This window comes from Sciurus carolinensis, chromosome X (genome assembly GCF_902686445.1).
Source record: "Sciurus carolinensis chromosome X, mSciCar1.2, whole genome shotgun sequence".
Lineage (NCBI taxonomy): Eukaryota > Metazoa > Chordata > Mammalia > Rodentia > Sciuridae > Sciurus > Sciurus carolinensis.
In genome coordinates this window covers 57,536,181-57,564,125 of record NC_062232.1, presented here as the reverse complement: position 1 = coordinate 57,564,125, position 27,945 = coordinate 57,536,181, and the positions used below count along the sequence as shown (strand labels likewise).

The 27,945-nt window shown below is 40.2% G+C and overlaps 1 protein-coding gene across 1 annotated transcript in view; it reads left to right on the top strand.

Annotated features, from left to right (window-relative positions):
* The first annotated feature begins 17,328 nt into the window (after positions 1-17,328).
* The window catches only part of Nexmif (neurite extension and migration factor), a 129,512-nt gene continuing 118,895 nt past the window's right edge, over positions 17,329-27,945 (top strand). Inside the window, exon 1 of the mRNA XM_047536802.1 lies at positions 17,329-17,728. The gene's annotated coding sequence lies outside the window, so the exon portion shown is untranslated. The remainder of the gene's footprint in view (positions 17,729-27,945) is intronic.

Below are 27,945 nucleotides of genomic sequence, written 5' to 3'. Positions count from 1 at the left end.
AAAGCAATATGGAGAATCCTCAAAAAACTAGGAATGGAACTACCATATGATCCACCTATCCCTCTCCTTGGTATATATCCAAAATATCTAAAATCAGCATACTATAAGGATACAGCCACATCAATGATTGTAGCAGCACATTTCACAGTAGCCAAATTATGGAACCAACCAAGGCACCCTTCAATAGATTAATGGATAAAGAAAATGTGATATAAATACACAATGGAATTTTAGACAGTCATAAAGAAGAATGAAAATATAGTATTTGCTGGTGAATGAATGGAACTGGAGAATATCATGCCAAGGGAAAAAAGCCAGGCCCAGAAAGTCAAGGGTTGAATGTTTTCTTTCATAACATGGAAGTTAGACCAAAATAGGGAAAAGGTTGGCGAGGGGATGGGAATCCCATGAAAACAGAAGGGAGATCAATGGAGTAGAGGAAGGGGATTGAGCAGGAGGTTAGAGAGACAGGAAAAGGGAGAAAAGGTGGAGTGAAAGTCACCAAACAATCCTATATACATATAGGATATATATGAATGTACCATGGTGAATTTCATCTTTGTGTGTATCTATAATGTACTATTTTTAAAAAAGAACTGAAAATAAATAGAACAAAGAGCAGTAGAACAGATGAAAGGGAACAACAGGAGAGAGGAGAGAAGGGAAAGGAGAAGTACTGGGGACTGAATTGGAGCCAATTATATTCCATGCTTGTACATTTATGTCAGAATGAACACAATATTATGTATAACTATAATGCACTAATTTAATTTAAAAAAAAAAGAATGAAAAACCTATTAAAGCTAAAAAACTCAGCAAAGTTGTAAGGTAAAATATCAATAAGAAATCACTGCTATTTTATACACTAACAATGAAATTAAGAAAACAATTTTAGCTACAAAGCATCAAAAACAACAAAATACTTAGGAACAAATTGTTATAAAGACTGAAAGAACACCTAAATAGAAGACATCCCATGCTCATGGACTGAGAGAGTAATATTACTCAAATGGCAATACTCCCCATATTCATCTATAGGTCCCTCTCAAAATCCCAGCTGGATTTTTTAAAAAAAGAACTCGACAAAGTGATCCTAAAATTAATATGGTGATTAAATAGACAAACAATAACCAAAATACTCTTTTTTGGTACTGGGATTGAACTCAGGGGAACTTAACCACTAAGCCACATCCTCAGCCCTTTTTTGTATTTTTATTTAGAGACAGGGTCTCACTGAGTTGCTTAGTGCCTTGCTATTGCTGAGGTTGGTTTTGAACTTGAGATCCTCCAGCCTCAGCCTTCCAAGTCACTAGGATTACAGGTATGCAGTACCATGCCTGGCTAGCCAAAACATTCTTGAAAAAGAAAAAATTGGGAACTCTCACTTCCCAATTTCAAAACATACTACAAAGATAAGACAATGTGGTACTAGCTTAAGAATATAAATATTGATCCGTGGAATATAATTGAGATTCCAGAAAAATTCCATACATTTATGCTCACTTGGTTTTCAACAAGGGTGCCAAAACAATACAATGTTAAGAATTGTGTTCTTAACACATGATGCAGGGATAACTGGACATCTGTCTACTAAAGATTGAGGTTAGAAACTTAGCTTACACCATATAGAAATAGTAACTTGAAATTTATCAAAGATCTAAATATAAGTGCTAAAATTATAAAACTCTTAAAAGAAAAAATATGAATAAATCTAATGACCTTCAATTAGGCTACAGTTTCTGAGATATGACATCAAACGCACAAGGGATGAAAGCAAAAGTAAATACATTGGACTTCATAAAAATGAAAATCTTTTGTGTGTCAAAGGACATCATCAAGAAAACAAAATGAAAGCCCAAGGAATTGGAGAATATATTGGCAAACCACATTTTTGCCAAAGGACTTTTACATAGTATACATAGAAAACTCTCAGAACTTGGTAATGATACATAACCCAATACAAATAGGAAAAGGATCTGAATAAACATTTTTCCAATGAATTTATAGAAAAGGTCTATAAACACAAAGAGATGCTAAGCATCATCACTTACTGGGTAAATACAAATTAGAACCACAATGATATACCATTTCACACCCATGAGGATGGCTATAATAAAAAAATACAGATAATAGCAAGTGTCGAGAAAGTGGAAAAATAATCCTCATACATTGTTGACGGGAATGTAAAATGTTGCTTCTTTGGAAAACAGTCTGGTAGTTACTCCAAAGATAAAACAGTTTTCATACAACCCAGAAATTCCCTTCCTGTGTATATACACAAGAGAACTGAAAACAAAAACTTATCATTATTTATAGTAGCTAAAAAGTGCAAACAACCCTAATGTCCATCAGACAATCGATGGATAAACAAAATGTGGTATATCCATGCAATAGAATATTGTCAATAAAAAGGAAGAAAGTTCTAATACATGGTACAATATGAATGAACCATGAAAGCATTATGCTAAGTGAAAGAAGGAAGTCAGAACACTGTATGATCTATTTATATGAATCATCCATAAGAGGCAAATCTATAGATTCGGAATGTGGATTAATGGTTGCCTAGGTTGGGAAAGGAAAAGTGGGGTTTCAATGAAAAATTACTGCTGATGGATACAGGGTTTCCTTTTTCTTTAGGGGATAATGCCAATGTTCTCAAAATGATTGCAGCAGGGGTTGCACAATTCTGTGAATATACTAAAAACCATTCAACTGTACACTTTAAAATGGTGAATTATTTGATAAGTGAACTATATATGAATAAAGATGTCATTTCTAATTTAAAAAGCATAACCAATTGAAAGTATGAGAAAGGTAGTGAAAGAACAAAGAAAGAAAGAAAGAAAGAGAGAGGAGAGAGAGAAAGGGAGATGAATATTGCTGAAAATTGTTGGAGTGACTGGGGCTGCTGAGGCTAGGAGGTCCCCTGGTAATGTGGAAGAAGAGGGAATATCCTAGAGTAAGCCAAGTACTACCCACAAAGTAAATTACTGGGCAGGGATTAGAACATCATAACCTAATTGTTTCTAAGCATTGCCAGGAAATGTGTTCACAAGCACAGGCCTCTCCACTAAAGTTTGTCTGCTATCATTTTTTTCTTCCCTGTAGAACTTAGCCACAGGCCTCCAAATTTCCAGAGTTGTGGCTGCCACTGCCACAACCATTTCTACCACTGCCAATGTACACCAAAGTTGTTGCTGCCGCCAGTAGCTGATGTTGAGGGCTTTATTGTCTGTGCCATGGATTTGTTTTCTTCTGAGCCAGGTATGCCTCTGTTTTTAGGCTACAGGTAACAAGAAAGCTCCCAAAGCAGGGCTGCCTCATGTTTCCTATTTCTGAGATGTTTTTGATTAAAGAGCTCTCATTGTTTTTCTTCATGTCACACCCTCTTTCAAACTCAGGCTTGAGTGTCCCAAGACCTGGGTCAAAGAACAAGCTGACTGGTAGACATGGTAACCAGTGCTCTGTTGAGTTTTATCTTCCTTTTGCATGCTGTTCACTACTGTTTAATCTAAAATTGTGGACCTAACTCTGTCTTTTTTTGAGGAATTCTCTCTCAGAAATCTTCTCAGACCCTCATCTAAAAAGATCACCCAATCAATCCTGTAGATACATCTGAATCCTATGTTCTACAATATATGCTTAAACCAAGACCCTCTGCTCCGTTATATAACTGACTTAATCTTTATTAGATCATTCATACCTTATTTACTAAGCATTTATCATGTGTCAGGGCCTATTTTAGGCATGGAAAATAAACACAGTGCGAACTCTGTCCACATGGAATTTCTGTCTTCAGTAGGACATACAAGAAAATACATGATTTATTATTTAATTGTGCTCTATAAGTATAAGCTGCTGTGTTAGGTTATGATAGGAGGGTCCAATCAAGGCTAAGGAGGCAGGAAAGTTTCCTTAAGGAAGCAATATCTCAATTGCATATTGGTGGCTATGGGGGAGTTAACCAGGTCAAGTGGTTTGAGGGAAAGAGAAGAGCTTTTCAGAGTGAACAATATTCTTTCGTTTGTTCATTCCTTTGTTCAACAAATATATATTGAGCATCCACTATGTATCAGGTATCATTCCAGGTGATGAGTATATAGTAGTGAAAAAACAATCCATTAACTCATGTTGCTTACATTTTAATGGGGGAGAGACAGAAAATAAACCACAAATATCTAAAAGAACTGGTATGTTAGGTGGTAAGTGCTATGAAGAATTTTTTAAAGGAATGGTGGATGATGTGGAGCGCTGATGGCAGATATGGGAGCATGCAGTTTGTAAAAATGTAAAGTGGGGAGCTCCTAATACTTTCCAGAAGCTGAAAATAGGCAAACATGGTTGTGGGACCAAGAATAAAAACTTGCCTTGCTGCTACTTCTAGTACTATTTTCTATTTATGTAGCACTTTGTTTTCATGTATATAATTTCACACACTGCTCAGTCTTGCCCAGTCCTTGCCAACACAGCACAGTTGACCCTTCTTCACCAAAAGCTTTTGATCCTTTGTGTTGTGGTGACAGTTTCCATGGGAACATGCCTTTAACTTTATAATAGAAGTCAATAGAAAATTAGAGAGTTAGGATTCTCTCTACAGATATGTCTTTTTAGCCAACATTGCTGGGTTGCAAATGTGTTTGTGGAAATTAATATCTTAGAGCTTTAAATTCTGACTGATTAGGCCAGATAAAGGTGAAAGCATATTGGCAGAATGACTACATGTGCAACAGAAGAGAATTTTGATATCTGTAGAAAGGCAATGTTCAGTGACTTCTACAAAGCAGAGAAGCAGTGTATCTGGCTTTTATAGGAAGTGATATGAATATGTAGGAGAGTGTATAGAAACCATGTCTCTAGCAGGTAGGCAAGTAAAAGTCCATCCAGCATATTTGTTGAGAATGAGTCTCTATTGCATTTCCAGAATGAGTTCCTGATGAATCTGACACTTTGTATGGCATTCAAGGAAAAACACTGAGAAACAGTGGAGGAGAGGAAGGATACATAGTCACTCAGCAAACAGTGTTTACTCTGGTTTAGAAACTTGAACAGTTCTGAGCCTTGGGCTTTTTTTTCATCTATAAGGTGAGAATGAGAATATACATTCCACAGGATGTTGTGGGAAATAGACAATGAATTTGGGAAGTATTTCAGGATAATAATAACAAATTTTTATTTAGATCTTACTATCTACCAGATGCAGAATTAAGCATTACAGTTTTAAACATAACTTAACTCATTTAATCCTCACAACTCCTCAAGCAATTTATACTATTATTATCATTTCCCCCACTTTACAGATGGGGAAATTGGGACTTAAGTAATTTACTCAAGGTCACATGTCAAGTGGCAGAACTAGGATTAAAATTTTAATAGGTCATGCTCCTAATTTTCAGACTACATTGCCTAAATAGCAATTTAAAGGAGGAGGGAATTAATTTCCTTCCTCAGGGAATAACATCTAGTTGTTGTCATATGAAATCCAGCTAGTAAATAGTAGAAACAGGATTAAAGCATGGTCTGACTCTGAAGTCAGTGCTTTTTATAATAGTGCAGCCATCTGACAGCATAGTAATAATAGTAGCTATCATCCATTGACTGCCTATTTACTTAGCATTTTATGTACAGAACCACTAATCTTTATAAGCTAGGTAACCCTACATGGTAGATATTATTGTCCTCTGTTGAAATATAAGGCAAATGAACCTCAGAAACTTGCTCCTTGTCTAATATCACACAGCTCAAGGTTTGAAAGCATATCTGCTTCACAGCACAACCTGTGTCTACTGCACCTTGCTACCAATCTTATGAAGTGTAAAGAGCACAGGTGTTCATTCATATTGTGTAGATGAGAGTGTGTGACTAGAAGCATCAGCTGTATGCTTTTGGGAATTTAATTGATATTATTTTATGTGGTGATGGTGTAAATTAGCTGACATCTTTGAACTCCTACTATGTCCACCATATATGATCTATAGTGACACATCTGCCTCTTTCTGGTGTCCCCTCCCTTCTAGTTCTTTCTTTCCCTCCTATCTCTCTTTTTCTCCTTTCTCTTTCCTACCATATTTTCATTTTCTTTTCTTTTCTTTTCCTGTTTCCTCCTCTAAACTTCTTTCCATCTCTAGGGTCATCTGAGTTCAGTAAGGGGAACATGAGGGCATCTTCTGTGGGATGGATTGTCTTCGAGTCACATCAATCCTTGAACTGAATGAACCTCTTGCACAAAGAGTGAACATGGTCAGGGTGGCTCAATATTGAATGAGGAGCCTTGCAATTGGCCCAACCTGGTTAGGTTTTTTATTAACTTTTTGGCTGATTAAGGCTCAAGAAAGAACTCACTGTTTTTTTGGAGACATTCCTTAGAAGCAGTCATCTGTGTGGTCATGGCTAGCATAAGTGTGTGCATGAAATCTTCATTTACACATTTTATTCTTCAAATGTTAGTACTTGATACTGCCTAGAGAATGGAGAGACAAAGAGAAGGAAACAAGATCCCTATCTTCAAGGAGCTAGGAATTCTCAGGCCAACATGGACTATACTTATAATACACAAAGATAAGTGCTTTAATAGAGATTTATGCTATGCATGGTGGCATAAAAGCCCAGAGGAAATAACCACTCATTCTTCTTGGTAGTATAGGAAGTCATAGAAATCTTCAGTGAGGAAGTGACATTAAAGCTAGGTAGGCCTTGACAGGTGAGCAGCAGATCACCAGAGGAGGGAAGGACACTCCTGGCTGAACAAAAAACTTGTATAAAGGGACAGAAGCATGAAATAACATGTAGCTTCTGGGGAGAGCCAACAGTTCATTATTTCTGGTAAAGACTCAACTCCATTGCTTACCTACTGTGTGACAGGGACAAGTTGCTTGCCCCTCATGGCTTGCTTCCTCTTCTGCTAAGGAAGGATGATGATGATGATGATGATGCTCTTATCAACACTAGGTATCTTGCTAAGACTGTATTAAGAACAAAAACTAAATGGTTAACATAGAATGCCAGCACACGTCAGTGTGCATTTTTCTATTCTTCCCACTCTTGAAGTGCTACGTGAGAGAAGGTGCACAATAACTTTATAAATTGGAAAGCACCATACACAAGTGCACTGGTAATCTTGTAAGTCTTCTGGGCCAAAATCAAAGCTCCACAGGAAAAATCATGAGTTCAGTTTTCAGGGTGGCCCAATCCCTCCCCACTTAGCTTGGTGCTGGGACTCCTCACTCAATCGCTTCACCCCATGGTTGCTTTTATTTAGTTCATGTTGGGGAATATGTAAGCAAGACTATTTCCCTGCCCCTACCCAACCACCCAATTCTTATCTTCTTATCTCTTCTCCTCTGGGTCTTAAATGGGAATGTATATCTTTTAACTCTCCTCTCCTCACTCCATCCACCCCCACTTCATTCTGGGAATTTCAGGTAGCCTTTAGCTCTTTCCATGTATTCAAGCATCTCAATTTCAGCATCTGGGACCTTGATAGTCAATTACAAAGTCCTATTCACAGTGTCTTCCAGGGACTTGAGGGGAGCAGGGTGGAGCATGTGTCTGGGGAACATGATGCAAATAGATGTCCTGGGGGGGTCTGCCTTTACCTCCCAGGGTTTCAATATAGAATGAAGGTTTGGGTTGCTCTTGTGTTTCAAGGGTTTTTGGTTAGACAGGATTTGGTAAACAGACATATTTTATTATGATCCATAAATGAGTAGGGAATACGTGCCCTGAGTAATCAGTGTTCTATTAGAGGAAGCCCAAAGAAAATGGAAACTGAAGGCAGGATTTCCTGGATTGAGTGCAGGGTTCTAAGTTTTACTGAAGCAAAGGACTTCAACTTGCCTTTGATGATAGCTCATCAATTATGCCTGTGGGCAGATGATCATATCTTGCTCAATAAATATCATATGTATGTCTCTTTACTTTTTGGATAACTCTAAACTCATGAATGATAATACTTACACCTTATTGGATTTTTGTATCTCCTTACCATGCTTAGGCTAGTATTTGGCACATAGGGGCTCAGTTAATTGAATGACTAATAGCTACTTCAGTAAATCAGTACACACACATGGAAAATTATGCTAAGGTTCAGAGATAGGATGGCTTGACTTGGGGATTCTCAGGAAACCCTTGCTATTTGGACTGTAATATTACAGGGAGTTACAATTGCCTCTTGGTGATAGAGAAGCTGGTTATTTCTTAGAGGCAGGCACTTATTCTATATTATAACTCCACCGGTTAGGAAGTACGTTGTTGTTTCAAGCTTGCCTTTCACAGCTACTTCCCTCTATACCGGAACTGGAAGGTAAATAAGGCATTTTTGAATTTCAATGATCATTGAGCTCCTCCTATATATCAGGCATTGAGATAAGCAATGAATTTCACAGAGATTAATAAAATATAGTTCTTGTCCTTGAGGAGTTTGCCCTCTGATCAGGGAGACAGAATTGTATTCACATAACTATAACATAGGAGGGAGAATGAAACCAAGCTCTTATGAACAAAATTATATGCTGTTTAGGTCAAAAGAAGGGAATATCAATTATATGTGGAAGGATGCAGGGGGTTAAACAGTGACCCTCCAAAAGAAGTGTCCAAATCCTAACTTCTGATATCTTTGAATATAACCTTATTTGGAAAAAAGGTCTTGTAGGTATAATTAAGAGAATTTTAAGATAACATCATCCTAGATTAACACATAAGGATCTGAATCCAGTGAAAATTATCAATATAAGATGAATAATACAGAAACACAGAAAAGAAGGTCATGTAAAGATGGAAGCAGAGGTTTTACTTTTGTTGTGTGTTCGTCAGCTTTTCATCACTGTAACCAAATACCTGACCAGAACACCTTAGAGGAGGAAAATTTATTTTGAGTTCACAATTTCAGAGGTTCAATCCATGCCCAAATAGCTCTATCTCTCTGGGCCCCGGGTGAGGCAGAACATCATGGCAAAAGGGTACAGCAGAGGAAAGTTGCTAATGTCATGGCAGCTGGAAAGCAGAGAGAGTTAGGAGCCAGAGACAAAAATTATAATCCCCAAGGGCACACCTACAGTGATTTACTTCCTCCAGTCATGCCCCACCTGCCTACAGTTTCCACACAGTAATCCATTCAAATTATTAATCCATAATGGATTAATACACTGATTAGGTTACTACTCTTCTAATCTAATAAGTTTACCTCTGAACATTCCTACATTAATAGAGGAGCTTTTTTGCGGGGGATACCTTGTATTCAAATCATATCATGTTGCCATAAACCAAGGAACGCCAGAAACAACTGGAAGCTGGAAGAGATAGCGAAGGATTCTATAGCCCGGCCGACAAGTTGATTTCAGATTTCTGGGCCCCAGAACTATGAAAGAATAAATTTCTTTTGTTTAAAGCTACCAAGTATGTGGTAATTTGTTGCAGCAGCCCTAGGAAAATTAAAGAACGACCTTAGAGAGAGAGAAAAGAAAAACATTAGAAGGGAGATGAAATTTCAGCTACACCTTAAAGGAAGAGGAGGATTTGGGTGTGCAGAGGTGAAGAAAGGGTATTATGGGCTAAGCTAACAACCTGAGCAAAGACATGGAGATAGAAAATGGAGAATGTCCATGTAGTTGGAGACTCAGCTATGTGGAGCTGGAAAGTCAGGTTGGGCTGTTTCACAATTATTAGCTTAGGGATTTTGACATTTGTTTTTCAGGCTTTAAGGAGCCATTAAAGATTTTGGAGGTACAGAATAACAAAATGGAATTTCCTATAATTTAACAAAACTGAAGACATGCATTTACTCTCTGAACAGATAGCTCATTGGATATGTATTGACTCCACATTTCCAAGAAGAAAATAGGTTGGTTTACAACACATCCCATCATTATGTACAATTGTAATGAACCAATAAAGATGTGGAGAAAAGAAAATAGTTTGGTTTGCATGTAAAGGATACTCAGGGAGCATTTGTTCTAGATGAATGAAATCATCCTCTTTCCTGCTTTGTCCTGCATTCACTCTTTTGAAGCATATCTTCCATTCTGAGAAGGAGCTTCTTAGAACACATTTTGCTGTTTAATAACCAGTGCAATGTTCTTGGGGATTTGGTATGAATACTTATGTGGATGGACCTGGTAAGGCTAGTTCAGGAAAAGTTAGACTCAAAAATAGCCAGAGTTTCTGCTTCTTTCCTAAAGTAATCTCCCACTCTCTTTTTACCTGTATCATTTATTTCATGGTCTCAAACCAGTCATTAGTCTCCACACTATCTTATCACTATTACCACCATTATCAACATCAGTAGCAGTTATTTACAGGGTAAAGGAAGAATATCATAGAAATTTCTAGTATAGATAAAGGAAAATTCACACCTTCCCCATAAGACTTAGCAAAGTGTTCTTGCAGAAAGGGAGATTTCAAGAATTTCAGGAATTCATGTATGAACAGACATGCTTGTTTTATGGCACTGTATGCCAAGCCTTTGCTGGGCATTTTCATACACCTTAACTGATGAACTTCTCACAAGGTTTTTGTGAGATAGAGATTATTACTGTTGTCACCATTCTACAAGTGAGGAGACTGAAGTTTTAAGAAGATTCACTGCCCATGGTCACTTTAGTAAGGGGCAGATCCCCAGTTCAGTGCTTTTCTACTACAAAACAACTAATCCTCCTTTCCTTTACTGAGGTTGGTGGGATAAAGGGGGATGGAGTATACTCTGAAGTATTGGGTTTTATAGGAAGAGGAGTCCTTTGAGGTTCTTTCTTTAAAGGATAGATGTTTCCATATCCAAGAAGCCCTGGATCAGATATTTCTAGAGTCGATCAAGCTCAGTCTGTTTGAGTTTCCTCACTTTGGAACTACTCTTCAAACCATGAGACTATATTGAAATTCCTATCACTGCACATTTGGCACTGCTAATACCTCCCTCACTGAACAAGACCTGTAAGTCTATGCCACCCAGGCACACTGTCACATGTCAGAGGGCTGCACTTCCCTGTGGGATCTGTCTAAAGATGCCTGGTAATCTCTGTCCATGGTCCTGTCCTGAATCTGGGCATGGTTTCTCTCCACCCCCACCTCTAATCTCACCTCCCTCAGTGCTGCCAGGCCACAAATATCTTTGGATGGTGACTGAAACTATGTAACAGAGGCCTGTGTGCTAGGCTGTTTGGCCTAGCTCCATCTGGGGCTTTGCCAATGGCCATTGGCAACTGAAGGTAGAAATAGATTTCTCCAGACCTCAGTTCTCTAATTTTGAGTCATTCATCCTGTCGTAGTGTGTTTTCAAAGGCTCACCCAGAGACAGGTAGTTCTCAAGTGGCAGGAACTGTCCTTTCTCAGGCTGGCTTTGAATACAGCAGCCAAAGCCACTGAGCATGTTGGGCAAATGAAGGCAGGACACCCCAGATACTCTGGATTAGAACCAGTCCTTTGCTATCTGGCCCCAATTTGTGGGCCTCATTTTGTCTCTCTTGCCCAGAAACAGTTCCACCTGCATAGGACAGTGAGCTCAACCAATAGTTATGTTTATTTATTTGTTTGTTGCAAGTCTTTAAGGATACAGGAGGGAAGGGAATGTCAGCAGTGGGGCACTTGGTTTGAATAGGCTATCATGAACAGATGACATGATATATGTGAAAAATATATTGCAAATCATAAATGTTAATCATTGCTATCATCTGAATCCTTAGGGTCACTGCCTCAACTAGCTACCTGTTCAGCATGTTGTCATTATTTTCTTTTCCATATTCATGAATCATACATAGAGTTAGAATTTAAGGGTAAAATATTCTAGGGTTCCAAAGCCTACCCAATTGAGCTTTCCTCAACTCCTCCAAATTTTGCTTGTCCCCTTGCCTTTAGCCACACTGGAAATGTCACTGACTCCCAAATATACTGCTCATAAGCCTTCCTCAGCACTTCCCCAGCTCACACTCTTCCTCATGCTCAATGTATGTTTCTCCTCATTGCCTAGCACAGTCCTTCACCCCCACGGTCATCACACCTGGTGCATGTCCAAGGACCTCCAAACTCCTTTGGTACCTTGAATCCCTGACTTATTTTCACCTCTCACTCAACCCTCATTATGTACAGTCCACGAATGTTGCTTCCTGTTTCTGTCTCCCCTACTAAACCACAGGCCCCTTGGAAGAAAAAATAAGTCTGTAATAATCTTTCTTCTCCTGAGACCTAGTACAGGGCCCAAACCAAACACTAGCTGAATAACTCACAGGATGGGGATTTCCTTGCCCCTTTAAGGACTGGTGAAAGGAAAAAATGAAACCTCTGTCTACTGTCAGAAGGGCAAGAGCTATACTTTTCTAATCCTGTGCAGGACAAAGGAGGGAAATATTGAGTAAGCTTGTCAGTTCCATTGTATTTAATGGGAACCCTCAACATGCTGGGTGCTGCCCCCAAACAAGAGAAACAGCTGATGCTGTTTTCAATTCATTGACCTCTCAAATCTGGACCCCTCTGAGTTTGGTGCAGTCTTTGAAATTCACCAGGAAGAGGTACCACAAAGTCTCAGCCAGAAGCCATTACTATGATTACTATATAGTCTCTAAACACAATAGTGGTATATTATATGAAAAATAATATGGTAGTTATTATCTTATTATGACAGTAACAATAATAATGTTACTTTTGTTTTTCACCTTTATATCATTCTGGGCTATGATAGAACATAAATTTGGGCTAAAAAACATCTTTTGTCTTGCCTCAGTATGATGGAAAGACTTTCTGGGTTCATCTCCAGGGTTTCAACACCTCTTATGTTTCCTTCACTGGGAAGAAGTGGTTTGAAGGGCTGTTAGGAAGGTGATATAGTAGGTTGAAAACCATAACACACATGACTCTTGGTTGGCATTCTAAAGAGTTGTAGCCATTTTGGAATGTCAGTTTCAGAGGTTGAGACTCATCCAGGTGTGTAACATAGAAGTAATAGAAGGGTAAAATGTTTTCCCCCAAAAGAAACTCCAGTGAACTCTCTTTAATTTTGTTATCAAGTTCTGTTAGCCAGTGAATAAAGAAATTATAGTCCCCATGCCCCCACAGAGAAACAGGTTTAGAGAGGTTCAGTGATTTTCTGAGTATCACAGAGTTACTTGTTTATGGCAAAACTAAGAACAAAACACAAGATTCTAGGTCCTGACTCATACTCCGTCATTATCTCACTTCACCCTAATGGACATGCTACTGCTTGCTGTTAAGTAGCAGGGACCAGTTGTTCCCAAATGGTACTTTTTCTCATCTCACAGTGATTCTCTCCTTTAGATCTTGCCTTACAGGGAGGATGACACTATAAGAGATCCTCTGTTACCTTTTTAGTAAAACTAACAAACGGAACCAAGGCAAGAAATGATAGGGGCTAAGACTGACCTGATCTGAGTTCCAACCAGGACAAAGCAAGAATGGTTAAAATCCAGTCAATGCCTTTATGTTGAGTGCTTCTATGGTACTGAGCTCTATGCTCAGACATGGGCATCAAAGTTGAAAGTATTGCTCTCCTCTTCATACATGAATAGTTTAGAAGGGAAGAAGGCACATATGCAGTGTCAGTATCACATGCTAAGTGTAATGGTTAATGTAAACACAGGTGCTATGGGAGTATGAAGGAGGACACCCAAGCTAGTCCATAAGTAGGGATGGGGCTTCAGAAGTTTCCTTGGAGTAAAAACAGTGAATATTAATGACTGACCCATTGAAAGCACTCCATAAAAGTTAGCTATTAAAAAAAAAAAAAAAAAAAAAAAAAGTTAGCTATTATTACTATGACAAATAGCCATTATCCCTGCTCTCAAAGAGCTCATAGTCTACCACAGGGGAAAGTACTAATACATAAGCATATTCATGTGCAATTCAAACTATTATGGTCTGTCAGAGCAGACAGACATGTATAATAACTCACATTCAATGAAGATATGAGTCTATGCCAAGATATGCCAAGAATGAGTCTAAGGGGATAGATAACCTCAAATATACATGAGGAAATTGAGGCACAAAGAGGTAAAGTAACTTGTCTAAAGCCACACCACTAATGGATAGAGTTAAGTAGCCACGAATGAAAAAGAAAAAGCATCCCTGACATCTGAAGGATGATCTGGCACTCACAGGTAAACCATACTGTTCTGTTGGACATAAACACTCTCACAAAATACAAACATCAGACAAAGTTATCCCGAGAACATGATAAAGTGAAACAAAACAAGGCCACTTCATGATTTTTGCTAGGCACAAACAAAAACAAAGTCACCATACCACCCACAAAAGCCTTATACCCACTTCAGTCTGGCTTCCCTATAGATTCAATATATTAAGATACCTGGTTATAGAATTGCCCTAGGTTTCTGACAGCAGTCAAAATAAAGAAAACTTTGTTTCCTTAGACACTTCCTCAAATACCCAATCAAAATCCCAATCCTATAATGAATTCTTTGTACCACTCTTTTACTGAGATGCCCCATGCTAACCTATTATATTAGTTTGTTTGGGCTGTCACAATAATATACCATAGATTGGGTGACTAAACAACAGAAATTTATTTTCTCCCAATTTTGGAGATTAAACATCCAAGATCAAGATGTGGGAAGGTTTGACTTCTCCCTAGACCTCTCTCTCCTTGCAAATGATAGATAGCCTTCTAGCTATGTCTCACATGGTCTTTTTTCAGTGTGTGAGTTTCTGCTATCTCTGTGTGTCCAAATTTCCTCTTCTTAAGGGAATTAGTCAAGTTGGATTGTGGTCTACTATACCTTATTTAACTTAATCATTTCTTTAAAAGCTCTATCTCCAAATATAGCCACATACTGAGATGCTATGGGTTAGAACTTCAACTTGGGGGGAACACAATTAATTCAGTCATAGGTGGATCGACAGTGGGTTTTCCCCCTCACTGTGACTAAGTAATAAACTCAAATTGCTCAACTACAGCTATGTGTTTCTAGTAGACTTTGGCTGGGGGGCTTTGACACAACTTATGACTGATAACTGATACAATTTAAAACATTGTGGTTAATACAGGTGAAAACAACATGCTTTCTAATAATGGGAAAAGACCAATTATTCTGGCTACTGAAAACCAGCCAATAGACAGTGGCATTTTATGTTTTTATGTTTTTTGTTGTTTTTGCTTTTGAGTGCAGAGGCCAAATTTTATTTTTCTCCTTACTCATCCTGATGCCTAAAAGAAGCAAATGTATTTGCAGTGTCTGTCAGATACAAGATAAGTAAGATACCATTCTTATTCTCAAGATATGTATATCTAACTTCTTTGCAGCTCAATATTCTCACCTGTAAAATGGAGGAAATAAAATTGTGTTTGTGATGAGTATTAAATAAATAATGTAGCTGGGCATGATGGTGCACACCTGTAATCCCAGCAACTTTGGAGGCTGAGAGGCAGAAGGATCAGAAGTTCAAAGCCAGCCTCAGCAATTTAGTGAGGCCCTAAGCATCTTAGTGAGACCCTGTCTCAATAAAACATAAAAAAGAGCTGGGGAAATGTCTCAGTGGTTAAGGACCCCTGGGTTCTGCCCCTGGGGCCAAAATAATAATAATAGTAATAATAAAATAATAATAATTCATAGAAGTTTCTTAGCACAGTGTCTGGCACATAGTAAAGACTAAGTATTGATTATTTGAGAAGGGACTATTATTTATGGATGAGTTTTGGAGATATAAAAGGAGAGGGAGAAAGAACAAGAGTGTTCTAAGCAGGCAGAATGGTATGCACAAAAACCAAGATGAGAAGCTGTAAAAGGGTCCCCTGTGCCCATACACTTCATGGCTCGACAATGAAATACTGGTGAAAGAGGGCCTCAAACTTGATGAAGAGAACCTGACCTTGTTGCCAATGTAATATCTGAAACATCTGTCTCCTGTACTTTGCCAGGCCGAGGGAAATAGCCCACCACCACTTCTGCTGTTTCTGGGGAGGGGTTGTGTGACAGGCTATACAGGCTCTGTTGAGGGTGACAGAAGTTACTCAAAGCTTGTGCCTAGCAGAATGAGGTGGCAGCTGTGGGAGCAGAGAAATCCGACATTGGGCCCTCCTGACTGGAGAAACCAGGCTTTGGCAATGACTTACTGGAGCAAGTACACACAAAGTAGCTAGTTCTACCCCTTCTATTCTAGCACCAACCTTTCATCTCTTGCCCTGGTTCTTAGTAGTTATGACTGTGAAGCTCCAGCCCCAACCTTACACCCGGGGTTTCAGGAGTACTACTTGCTCGCTCCTGAATCCCAATCCAATCTTTTGCCGTTTCCTGTTGGGTTCCCAGAATGTCAGAAGGGAAATGTCCACCTAAGGAATTTTTCAATGACAGCAGTCAGGCAGATCCCATTTCCTTCCTGGTCATATTCAGGTTCCCTTTTTCTCTGCTTTATTCCGAAAAAAATAAAAAATAAAAACCCATCCCTTCCAGTACCCAGCCTTGATCCGACCCTTCCAACAGGACCCACCTTCCTAGGGACCTAGGTCCTTAAGTTAAGGGTAGGTTGAATGGTTAGATGCTTGGTGGACGAAGCCATTCAGATATTCTTCCTGAAACTTCAGAGCGCCCCTCTCTGCACACACAAACACACAACTGCCCTCAAAGGCGTGGGAGAGTGGTGTCCGGCTGCGTGTCTGCCGGGGGAACGACGAGTCAGTGGCGCGGTGGACTGGGCGGGCGGCGAGAATGCGAGTGGGGGGGCGGGGTGGGGGTGGGGAAGGGGGGTGCGCGCCCTTTATGACAGGTGGCCGCGCAGTGCGCGCTCCCGGGCGCCTAAGGGGAGGGGAGGGAGGGACAGACAGACAGAGTGGGAGGGGGCCCATGGGGAAGGGACCGTAGAGAGGGTAAGGAGACATTGGGAGGAAAAGGGAGGGCTGTGGTGGGGAAGGAGGGTAGAGGGGGGAACGCGTCCAGCAAGAACAGCCGTGTTGGAGGAAACAATGGCAGGGGCAATAGCGATGGTGGCAGCCGAGGCAGCCCCACTCTGGGCACCTTTCTGAATGGGCAGAGGCAGCTCTGGGAGAAGAGGGGATCAGGCAGCGCCCGCAGAGGCTCTGAGAAAAGCGGCAGAGGGAGGAGAAGGGGGAGGAGGAAGAGGAGGAGGAGGAGGAGGAGGAGGAGGAGGAGGAGGAGGAGGAGGAGGAGGAGGAGAAGGGGGGAGGAGGGGGGCCGAGGCAGGGGGAGAACCCGAGAAGGAAAACCAGTAGCATCAGCAGCAGCAGCAGCCGCCACCACCACAGCAGTAGCAGTAGCGGCAGTAGCAGCATTTAGTAATAGCTTTAACAGTGATAGCGGCAGTAGCAGCCGCCCTCCTTCCCTCTCGCTCTTGCGGACGGCCGCAGCCACCGCACAGAGCGGGCTCCCAGAGCCGCGCTCGCACCCCGCTCGCGAGGTAGCCCGGGCCGGAGCAAGCAGTGGTGCAGGCGAAGCGCGGACCTTGGGAGCAGCCGGGCGGCAGCTGAGGCTCTGAGTTTCAGAGCCCGAGCCCGACAGCTCTGACTCCATCTAGCACCGCGGCGGCGGTGAAACCTGAGGGAACAAGCGAGCGAGGGAGAGAGGCGCGTCCACCTGGCGGGCCCGGCGCATGGAGCTGAGGCAGAGGAGGCGGCGACGGCGGCAGCAGTAGCAGTAGCAGCGGCGGCAGCTCGAACAGCTGCGGCGACGGTGGCAGCCCAGCCTTGACTGTGGCCGCGCCAGCTCCAGTGCCTGCTTCCTGAGCCCGCCAGCGACGTGTGCCTCGGGAGTCGGCCTGTGAGGTGAGTATGAGCGCTGCCATCCAGCCCCCTGGCCTTATCGCCGGCTCCCCGGCCGGCTCTGGGTGGTGGCGGCAGGGGTGGAACGAATTGGGGGAAGCCGAGCAAGAAGAGGAGGAAGGGAAAACAGAAGGGAGGACGTCAGTGTGCGAATGGCGTGCATGTGTGTATCTGTGTACAAGGGAGAGAGGCCGCGAGGGCCAGAGATCCCGGCTCGCCCTGACAGGCACTGCAATCTAGGAAAGGCCTCTGTGCTTGCGCCAGGGGGGAGGGGAAGCAAGCGGGCCGGAGCCGCCGCGCTCACACGCATACAGCAGGGCAGCGGGAACCAGCAGAGTACTGCCTCCCTTCGGGTTGGTGCCTGGGAGAGACTGGTCAGAGGATGGGGCACGGGATCGGGCACCTGCACCGCAGGCTTCGGCGCGAGCGGGAAAACCCACGCGGCTGCCGTGGCTGGCGCCCTGGCCAAAACCGCAAAGGTGCGAAGCCGCGTCGCCGGCACCTCCCCGGCCCGCGGCTCCCCCGCGCGCTGGACGGCTGTGGCAACCACAGAGTGCCCCAGGGCATGCACCACCCAGCCTGGGGCCACTGGTGGGTATAAGTCAGGGCCCGACTGAGCCTCGCCCAGCTTGTCACCTCTGCGGAAATTGGCCCGCGGCCCCTTCCCGCTCTCGGAAGCGGTCGAATTGACGCCTTCCTGCATGGCTTCTGGCGCTTCTCTCTGCCGCGCCCAGAGGCACACGTCCCCTCAATCTCGTACACCCGTGGGGCGGGCAGACCGAGGAGCGGGGCCCCACTCCGGCAAAGTGTGGAAACCGCGCCGCTGAGTTGGCGCCGTTCAGCTGAGGAATCCAGTGGTTTCAGCATGACTGCTTCTGTCTGTCTGATTCGTGAGGGACCGAATCACCCGCGCAAGGTTTTCTGTCTTTTTCAAAGTTAAAAAAAAAAAAATTGGCATCCCCATTTCGACACCCGCACTCTTGATTTTGTAGAGCTTCTGGTTGCATTTTGGAATAAGTGGGTCTCATATTTTGCTTCTGGGTTTTGGCTCCCAGCATATTGTTGAATTCTGTGCACAGCAGTACACTTAGCTATGTGGCCTTTTTCTAACGTTCCATTTTCTAGACTGTTATCTTGAAAAGACATGATTTGTGGGTAGGGCTGGCAGGGCTGTTTTAAAAAGCATGTAAAGCTCTTCAGCGCCGGGATTTGGAATTTTCAGTTGTTTTAGGTAGAGAGCAGAGTGTGCTGACAGTTCCCGGAATATTTTGCTTGGTGAGAGAAGGTGCTCCGATGATCTTCTCTGAACTACTAGAGACAATTCGGGTTTGGGGGAGTGAATCTCCCTTACATCTTTTACACATGGGTGACATATGAACAAACGTTTTATTTACAGCAGTGACGTTCTCAAGGCTGAGGAGAATTTACACTTATTGAAAATATATTTTTAGAAGGGAACAAAAAAGCCCTAAGTAACTGTCATTTTACATATTAACTGGGAAACCGGCTAATCAAATAAAACTGGCTGAGTGTCTGAAACTCTATCCCAGTGAAATATGTGGCTGTGAATATAATTAACCATCTGTCTAGTGAGCAATTTAAATTTGGGCTGGTACATTTTTATTACAGTGTCTAATTTCTGGAAGACTTGTACATTTTACCCAGCAGTAACAACAAAAACGTATTTGCTTACTAGGTCAAAAATTTTATTTGTATGGTGGTGGGATTTCCCTCCCACCCCACCCTCATATCTTTCCTAGTCCCCACACTCCTTGACCTAGGAGGTCAGAATGAGCCTCTTGTTTTTGCAAATGGCATGTACAACAGAAGAACCCAAACCATCCCTGGCAGCTAGTGATTAGATTTTTGTTTCTTAGAAATACTTTCCAATATTCCTTCTTCCACAGAACCTAGATAGATTGCATGTATTTGAGTTAAAAAGATATAATTTTATGCACATGTGTTAAGATGGGGTAGGGTGATTCGATGAAATTTGTAAGACTTGAAATTTGACTCCATCTACCTAATTCTCTTCCTGGTTCTCCCCTAGCTGTTCTAACTGCTCTCCATTCTCCCAGACATACACTTAAATAATCACACCCTTTTGTCCTTTTAGTCAGTTTTTCACATTCAGATCTGTGATTTTAACAATATATCAAGAAACTGATTGAAAATCAAAAGTACAAAATATCATAACATAAAAGGACATTGTGTATATTTAAAAAATTTTCCCTATAGTATGATTTTAATCTGAAAGTTATTACTAGGAAAAAAAGGGAATAGAGTTTGTTGGGGGGAAGATTAGATTTCACAGATTCCCACCAAATAGCTATTGTTAACATGATTAAAATTAAACATGGATTGTTCAATAGGCTAGAGAAAGTCATTTAAAAGAAAATACTTTTAAAACAAATATTTGTCTAAATTACAGCTCTGATAAATGGGTACCAATTATGTAAGCACATGGCAGAATTTGACATATGTCAAGTCAGTTAAATAAATCAACCTGTTCAATGAATAAATCTTCGATGCATCAGTGCTTTTTAACACACACACACACACACACACACACACACACACACAAACCTATAACACCCTGTTGCCCAAGTAAAACAACTGAAAAACAGTGCCGCTTTCTGTTTTACTCAGAGTCTGCCTCTCTTCCCTCTTTTTCTTTTTTCCACAATCTTCTGACTACCTGTAGGCTTCTCAGAGAGCAGAGAGAATTAAAGGTGTGGTGGTGTCACCCATATTTAGGAGTGGGGAGAAGAAAAATGAGAAAAGCAGTAAGTGCTGGATTTAAAACACTCAAAAGATGTGCTCATGAATCCCGGACACAATCACTGTGGAGGTCCTGGTCTCACTGAAGTATTTGCTTAGGGGAGGGACTGGCTTAACCAAAGAAGCATTGATTGCAGTTCCTCTGTTCCTAAGTCCAGTTCTAGTGAATTTTTTTCATCTGTAAATCCCTTAGTACGGGGAGAAGAGAAGATTCTAGTTGGCCTTTGACTCTGTTATATTATATTTAAACTTATTTATTTGGTAGCACAGACCTGCTCACAGTAAACAAAAGGAGAGAAGGATCAAAGTCGGTGGTGGGTGATAGGGAAGGGGAATGACTCAGAGGAGTAGGTCATTTTGGCTTCCTTGTTTTTCCCACATAGAGATTTCAGATTTGGATATTTTAATTTTTAATTTTATAGTTTCCTTTTAATTCATCTGAAAAAATTATCTACCAGCTCCCTCATTGATAGTTTCTCAAACAGCACCTTTTGAAACTGAAGGTCATAGGGTTTGGCATGAAGAACTTGTTGGGTTCTCCAGGACTGCTTGAAAACAAAACAAAGAGCACTGGACAAGACTGGTTCACTTGGGGCTACCTTTAACTCCACACTTTTTCTGTTGTCAAGAAAATTTCTTTTTAGGCAGAGGTGAACATGCCAATGTTCTCAAACAATACTGGCCTTTTGCAGCAGTAAGTGCTTCACAACCTAGGGAAATCTGGTCTGGGTGTGGTCAGTCTGAGTGTGGAGGGTTGGGGAAACTGCTTTTAGTGATGGTACAACCTGTTCTATGCCAGCCCATGTAGGGGTGAGGACCTTCTTTGTCTCTCTTCCCTCCAATCTGTCATTACCCACATGATTCATAGGCTTCTGCTAAGGGGGCCTCTTTCTTTAGATAAGTGCTTTGATCAGACGTTTTTCCCTGCCATGTATGCTAGTAGAAAAGAAACTGATATCTTAAAACCAACTTCTATACACACAATTATTATTTTTTCCAAAGAGCACTTCAATAGGTCATCTTATCCATTCCCAGTGAAATGATTTTGAGATAAACAATTACCCACGGTTTTCTCAAGCGCTGCTGGACCCCATTTAATAATTTTAGCTTCTCCCTCAGTAGCCCTTTTCATGTGTTGTGCAACTATCATAACCAAAAGGCAGCTCCTGATATTTTCCCTGAGAAGATTTGGACACTTGAGACCAAAGTTACACCTTGACACTGAATACTGAAGCAGTGCTGAACAATCCTCCATCAAGAAAAGAAATTCATTCATTTCATCTGGGGGAAGTTAAAGCATATCCTCTATGGGGGAACTATAAGACCAAATGTTATGGTTTATACCTGTTGTTCTGACATACTATTTCTCTCTCAAAATGTCCCAATTTTGGGAGGAAAATCTATGATCACCTTAACTGTAAGCCACCTTTGAAAGAAACTGTTTCCTGATTTGAGGAGATGGTTATATTTGCAAAACTTGGTGGGACAATGAGTTTTGGAGATATAATAGTCCATTAACCTGATTCGACCTATCATTTTCCTAACTAATAGGTCTTTCTTGAGAAGAACTGCAGAAATGATTCAGGTTTTATGCTCTACAGAATTGGATTGTTGGATCCAAAGACATTCCTCAAAAATACACGTGTGTTTGCACATATACATGCATAAAAAGAGGTCCTATCTGCACTCTGGAGAGTGACTGTTCTTACTGTCATGAAAGACTGGTAAGAGGTAGTAAGCTTAAAGTTTATCAAGAAAAACTTAAGTTTAGAAAGAACATCCTGAGCACTGTAGTTGTGAGAAAAAAGGGTACAGTATAGTATTAAGAGAAATATGAATTCTTTTCAAAATATGTTTGAAAAGTGGATGGACAGCTCTCTGTTTGCATAGGGTTCTGCCTTCTCTCTATATGGCTTCCTTTTGTCTTTTCTGTAATAAACAGGATGATCTTTTAAACTGTCTCTGTGTCCTAAGTATCTGTGATTGGCTTTCATTGATCTAGGGCAGGAGTAAATGAAACTACCACCCACAGGCCAAATCTGGCTTTCCATAGAAACAGATATAATGCAGACAAGAAGAAAACATGAAGTCACTCAGAGCTGATTTTGAAAATGTTTTCAAGCTTTCTTTGAACTTTCTGTAATTCAGTGTTAAAATCAGTCTGCATTTCATGACCATACATTAATTAATACTTAGGGTTTGGGAGACCTTCCAGAACCTGGTGGAGTGGCAGGAGGATGAACCTAAAAAGTGAAATTCATAAATGAAATCGTTTATTTGAATCAATGTCAATAGTTTTTTTCTTGCCTATGCAGTTACCTAAATTCTGTGATACTACTAAATTCAGCCCTCCTTCCCGATATTTGCCACGTTATTCTGGGCACACATGTGATTTATTAACCCAGTGACAAGTTCTCAGTGACTTGCTTGAACAGAAACCCAGTGTCTCTTTCGTTACTAAATAACTGGAACACATTGAAGATATGTTGCTTTACTGGGTAGGGAAATAGAAAAAGAGGGCTATCACTGTCTAATCCAGTGGCTCCTAATCTTGGCATGAACCCCTGTGAAAATATGACGACTGACTAGGATACTTTCTTCAGAATAGGACATATTTACATATATAACATTTGCATACATTTTCAGGAAGTCCAACCATGCACTGTGAATTAAAAGCCTCTGAACTAGCCTTTCCCCGGTTGTTACAAAATTCCTGTTGCATGGCTATCATGGTCACAGTAACTTGAAATGGAAACTATGAAAATGACTCTCTGAAAAAAGCATGTTATTATTATACTTATGGTCCACAGCCCTCAGCTACTGTTACAAGCATTTTCTGATTAGCCTTCACGAGCATTTTTATTATGAAAAAGAGCCACTTAGTACTCACTTGGTACTCCTGTGGACATTACTGTTCTCACCAAAAATAAGTTGGCTGTTTTCCCAAAAGTCCTTGATTTTCCAACTCTCAGATTCTTAAAATTGCTTGATCAGCTTTTACCCTCCACAAGTTAATCATTAATACATAGAATATATTCCATAAAAGCTCATTCATACTCACCTGCTCCTACCTTTCTCTTTTTCATGTCTTGCTATCTCCATTGTATTTCTCTTATCCAAGGGACTGACAAAATTAGTGAACTCTTTACAGCACCAATTGTTAGGTATAGTGATGTGGTCAGAGAGGGAAGTAATGTCCAGATATCTTCATGTGGACCTTTGGGACTAATGGATCTTTTCTAGTATTAGCCATATTGTAGAGAGTTAATAGATTTCATTCCAGAGCCCTATTGTCATATGTTAAATGCAAAGCTCTGTAAGCTCTACAAACATGAATATATGCCACATATATGCCTTACAGTTTTGGATGATAGTAATATGTGGTATTCCTATCCACGAATAAATGTTTATTGCTTCTTGTCTTAGCAGTTTGGACTATTGTAAAATATGAGGGTTAATAGAATTCTGTGACTGGATGGGTCTATTAATTATCATTTATACTTCAATTCAGCAACATTGAGTGTCTAGTATGTGCTAAGCACTGGGATACTGGGGACAAAAAAAAGAATAAAATGAATTGTCTGTTTTATAGGGAATTAACTCCATTCCTTGCTGTTTTTTTTACCATCTGAATTTACCCTTTTTCAAATTCAGTACATTTTCTATTGTTTCTATATTCTACCCCTTGGAAAATAAGTACAGATGCCTGGTTTTCCTAACACAGCAGGAAATTCCTCAGCAAATAGGTGTTCTCTAGTTGGATTGAGACAAGATTTCTACCCTTCTGGCACATATGCTTCTGTTCTTAAACCTTCTTTGACTGAGCAGGCCCCATTTAATAGGGAGTAATGTGCTTCTTTTCCCAGTAATTCTAAGGCAAGATTTTTATCACAGTTATCATTGATGATGTAGAATTGCAAATAGCATTAGCTATATTGATGGTTGCCTTAAGATTATAGTACAGAGTTACTGACTTCTGACTAATGAATTGAATGTACTCTGCAGAAGCCAGTTGTACATCTGGTGACTGTGTTGGTTTTCTACCATGCATCTGTAACAAACAACCAAAAACTTAGTGTTTTAATACAGCATAAATTTATTATTCTGTGGTTCTGTATGTCAGAAGTTAAGTGTTTGAACTAGGTTTCTCTGGGCTAAAATCAAGATATGTAAAGGGCTGCATTCCTCTGGAGGCTCTGGGAGAAGACTCAGTTCCCTTGCCTTTTCTAGCTCAAAGAAGCTACCTGCATTTCTTGGCTCATAGCCACCTTCCATAGTCAGAGCCTATAAAGGAAGCTTGGTTCCTCACATTGCATCACTTCAATTTGTTACATTTTCTTCCCTGACTCTCACTCTTATACCTCCCTTTTCCACTTACAAAGACTCCTGTAATTATACTGTATCTGCCTGGATGGCTAATCTCCCCATATCAGGTTTAGTTGACTTACAACCTCAATTCCTTATGTGCCATGTGACTGACATGTTCACAGGTACTGGGAGTAGGATGTGGACATTTTTGGAAGTCTGCTTACCACAGTTACTTGATTTTTTTCTACATTTATTTTGAAATAATGATAAATTCATAGGAAGTTGCATGGAAAGAAGTCTTGCATACCATTCACCCAGTTCCCCTAATAGTTACTACTTGTGTAACTGTAGTATAATATCAAAACCATGAACTTGACATCAGAACAATAGGTGTGTGTAGTTCTATTTTTATCACGTGTATTTTGTGTAACTACAATCACAATCAAGATAAAGTACTATTCTGTTATCACAAGATGATTAATACACAATATATGCATATATGGAAATGTGAAACCTTTACCATTAATTTGTTAATAAAAGAAGAGATCTCTCTTATGTTACTCCATTATATTCCTTTTTGTGTAATACTGGGGATGAAACTTTATAGTTTCACTCACCCTCACTCCTCACTATCCCAAACCCCTGCAATCACTAATCTGTTTTCCATATCTATAGTTTCAACATTTCAAAAGTATTATATAAATGGAGTCATAGAGTATGTGAACTTTTGAGGTTGGCTTTTTTCAATTTTTATAATGCCCTTGAGATCCATTCACGTTGTTTTGTATCTAAATAATTCATTCATTCTTACTGAGCAATATTCCATAGTATATCTGAATTTATAATTTGTTAAACCATTTACCTGTTGAGAAAGGTTTTGGTTATCTCCAGTTTTTGGCTACACCTTCTGAGAACAGGTTTTTGTGTGAACATAAGTTTTCATTTCTTTGGGAAAAATTCTCCAGAGTGTGATTGCTCATTTGTATGATAAATATATGTTTAGTTTTAAACTAAAAATTATTTTCCAGAGTGTCCATATGTAACTTGTTTTAGTCTACTAGTATCAACATTTTATCTAAGTAAATTATAGACACCTTACCTCTCTTAAGTCACTTTACCCTCCCCCATTTATAATTATCTTAAATATTTCCTCCACATGTGTTTAGAACTACATCAGACAGTGTAATGATTTTTGCTTCAACTGTCAAATTGAGAAAACCTACTTATCCTCTTCTGTTGCTCTTTCCTCCTTCCTGAGATTCCAAGATTCTTTCTTTTATATTTTGCTTTCTGTTTAGAGACCTTATGTTAATTTTTAGTGCAGGTTTGCTAGGAACAAATTCTCTTAGTTTTCCTTCATCTGAGAATTTCTTGATTTCCCCTTCATCTTTGAAGGATGTTTCACTAGTTATGGGATTCCAGGTTGATAGTTCTTCTCTGAAAGTGCTTGAAAGATGTGCCATTTCTTTCTAGCTTCCATGGGTTCTGATGAGAAATCTGCTGTCATTTGAATTGTTTTCCCCTTGTAGGTAATGTGTCATTTCTCTCTTGATATTTTCATGATCTTCCCCCAACCTTAGTTTTCAGAAATTTGACTATGATTTGCCTTACCATATATGGCTTTAGGTTCGCCTGCTTTTGGATAGACTTAGCTTCTTAAATCTGTAGGTTTATGCCATTTGCCACTTTGGGGAAGTTTTCAATCACTATTGTTTCAAATACTTTTTCTGTCTCACCTTCTATTATTCCAGGCCTCCTCTGATAAGAGGAAAGGTAGATCTTTTTTTAAGTCCTATGGGTCCCTGAGGCCCTGTTCATTTCTCCCAATCTTTTTTTCTCTGTCATTCATATTGGATGATTTTTGTACTTCTATCTTCAAGTTAACTGATTATTTTCTCAGTTCTTTCCATTCTTCCATGCAGAATATTTTGTTTGGGTTGTTGTATCATTTATAAAAATTTCCACTTGATTTGCCTATATATGCTGTATTTCTTTGGTGATACTTTCTACTTTTCATTTGTTTCAACAGTATTTGTCATTGATTATTGAAATATTTTTCTCATGATGGCTTTAAAATATTTTTTCTGGTAGTTCTAATAACTTCTTGATTTTGGTATCTGCTGATTGCCTGTATTCATTCATTTTGAGATCTTTCTGGTTCTTGGTATGGTGAGTGATTTTAAAATCATGTTTATAGTATACATTTTACCATATATTATGAAACTTTGGATCTTACTTAAAGCTTCTGTTTAACTGACTTTCTCTGACTTTGCTCCAGCAGGGAAAGGGAGCCACTATCTCAATACTGCTAAGGGGAAGTAAAAGTCCAAATTTCCCACTTGGCCTCCTTGACATCTGGAGGGCCAGGCTTCTCATTACTGCTGGATAGAGGTTGGAATTAAGCCATATTCCAAGAGTATAGTAGCCACATGTGGTTAATGGCTACTATATTGGATGAATATAACATATATATATGTATAACATATCTATCACTGTTCTAAAAAGATGGGTTTGGGGAAAAAGCAGTAAAGGAGCATAGTCTACAGGGATCAAGATTTGTGGCTAGATATGGCACTGGTAAGGTAAGACAAGGACCAAGTTATTGGATCTGAGGTCCATAGATGGGGTGTGTTTCTAAAACCTGAGGTACTATGGATGCTAAAGAAATATGGGCACAGGGAATTCATTTAGTCAGTATGCAGTAGAGTTGGCATCCATAGCATTAACCAAGTTTCTTTCTCTCATCTCTGACATCCTGCAGATTCTAGCACCACTTCATTTGGGTAGAGGAAATGTCTTTTCTATTGGGGGCAGTTTGTTTAATCATAGGAACAAATTCTGCCTCAATGACTAACCATTGATTGAGGAAATATTAACAGAAAGGAGTGGGCTATGAAAAGAGTATTCATTTGGACTGTAGAATCTAGGTTTACTTGGCATATTGATGGCTTGATGTTCTAATCCTTGAGGTTTCCAGTGTGCTTAGCCAGATGGGGGGTGTTTGTGAAAGAGCTCTGTCCTTCACAGAGCACTGTGTTGACTTGTTAGCACTTTTTTGTCCAAGGCCCAGAGAGTTAGTAGACCACGTTACACAGCTTCTTTGTACACTGGAATTGCTGTGGCCTTCTCAA